The following is a 1608-nucleotide window of genomic DNA, read 5'->3' on the forward strand; positions in this document are numbered from 1 at the left end:
TCCGAGCCTGCTGACTTGTACCCATCCAGCTCCTCCAGGAGTTCCTTAACTATTTCAGAACTAACCGTAGGTGGACTGGTGCCATGTGGACATCCGTCAATGTTCGAGGTAGAATTGGCTTGATCAGTACTTAGAAATACTGAAACGAAGAACTTCTTGAAGAGCTCTGCTTTTTTTCCCATGTCAACCACCAACTGTCCTGATTTGTCTGCAGGGGCCCTATGCTTCTCTGAGCTTTCCTTTTGCCTGCTGTATACCTGAAGATGGACTTTTTATTGTCCTTGATTGTTGAAGCCAGCCTGAGCTCAAGCACCACCTTGGCCTGTCTAACTGATTCCCTGCAATAGCGCGCCAGGGAGAGAGATTCCTCTTTGGTGGCTGCTCCCTGCTTCCATTGCCTATACATCCCTTTCTTTGCCCCCAGACTCTCCTGGAGTTCCCTGTTCAGCCAAGGGGGCTTTTTGCCCCCTTACCTCCCTCCCTATGTAATGGGATAGACTCCTTTTGAGCCCCAAGGATCACTCCCTTGAGATACCTCCAACCCTCCTGGACCCCCATTTGCTCTATGTTCTTGAGTTGCATCCCCTCACTAACTAGCCTTCTAAGCTTGCTAAAGTTGGCTCTTCTGAAGTCCAACACCTTAGCCCCACTAGTTACTTTACCCACCCTTCGCTGGATAGTGAACTCGACCAAGTGATGGTCACTATCTCCCAGGCTACCATGAACTCACATGTTCCCCACGAGATCATCCCCTGTTGCTAAGACCAGGTCAAGCAAGGCGCTACCCCTGGTGCGACTAGACACCACCTGGGTTATGTGGAGGTCCTGCACACAGTGTAAGAACCTCCATGAGCGGCTTGTTTTGGCTGTCTGCTCCTCCCAGCAGATATCTGGGTAGTTTAGATCTCCCATGACCACCGCCTCCCTCACCTGTGTGGCATCTGCTAACTGCTAGCTGCCCGGTAAGCTTTTAAATGTAGGTTGGACAGATGCTTGGAATGGTTTAGATCAGGGTTGGGCAATTATTTCGGGCAGAGGGCTGCTTACCCAGTTTTGGCAGGCTGTCAAGGACTGCATGGATAGCCCCACCCCTTGACAGGTGCCCTGCTCCCTGGTCACCATCTTGGGACCAATGTCTTCGGACCAATGTCACAGGGCCAGCACCGGTGGGGCCCAAAACGGGGCACAGGCTGGCAGAGGTCTGTGGAGCCACCTGGAGCTTGTGCACTGGGCAGCACAGAGATGGCGGTGGCAAACACTGCTCAGCATGTCAAGTGGGAGGGCCGCAGCTGCCGCCCATGCACAGCCCCAGTGGGCGAACCCGGAGCCGCACAGGGCCCAGGCTGTCTGCGGGGCTAGGTTACAAGGTGGTGCTGAGCGCGGGGCGGAAAAGCGGCCCCTCCTTGGTCTGTGGCCAGCATCCCACACTGCAGCCACTTGCAGCCCGTGTGAAGCTGCCTGTGCCTGCTCCAGACAGCCCTGTGTGGCCTGTGAGCAGCTGCAGCAGGGAGCGGTGGCCATGAGGCAGGAAGGGGTCACTTTTTCCTGTGCTGGGAAGGAGTAGGGAAGGCACAGGGGGAAAAGCTGAGTGGGGGGGGGGGGGGGGGG

The 1608-nt window shown here is 55.7% G+C and overlaps 1 protein-coding gene across 9 annotated transcripts in view; it reads left to right on the forward strand.

The window, feature by feature from the left end:
• OSBPL3 (oxysterol binding protein like 3) overlaps positions 1-1608 on the forward strand; it is a 153240-nt gene that overhangs the window by 130956 nt on the left and 20676 nt on the right. The gene's annotated exons all lie outside the window — the stretch shown is intronic.

Source organism: Alligator sinensis, unplaced genomic scaffold (genome assembly GCF_000455745.1).
Source record: "Alligator sinensis unplaced genomic scaffold, ASM45574v1 scaffold978_1, whole genome shotgun sequence".
Lineage (NCBI taxonomy): Eukaryota > Metazoa > Chordata > Crocodylia > Alligatoridae > Alligator > Alligator sinensis.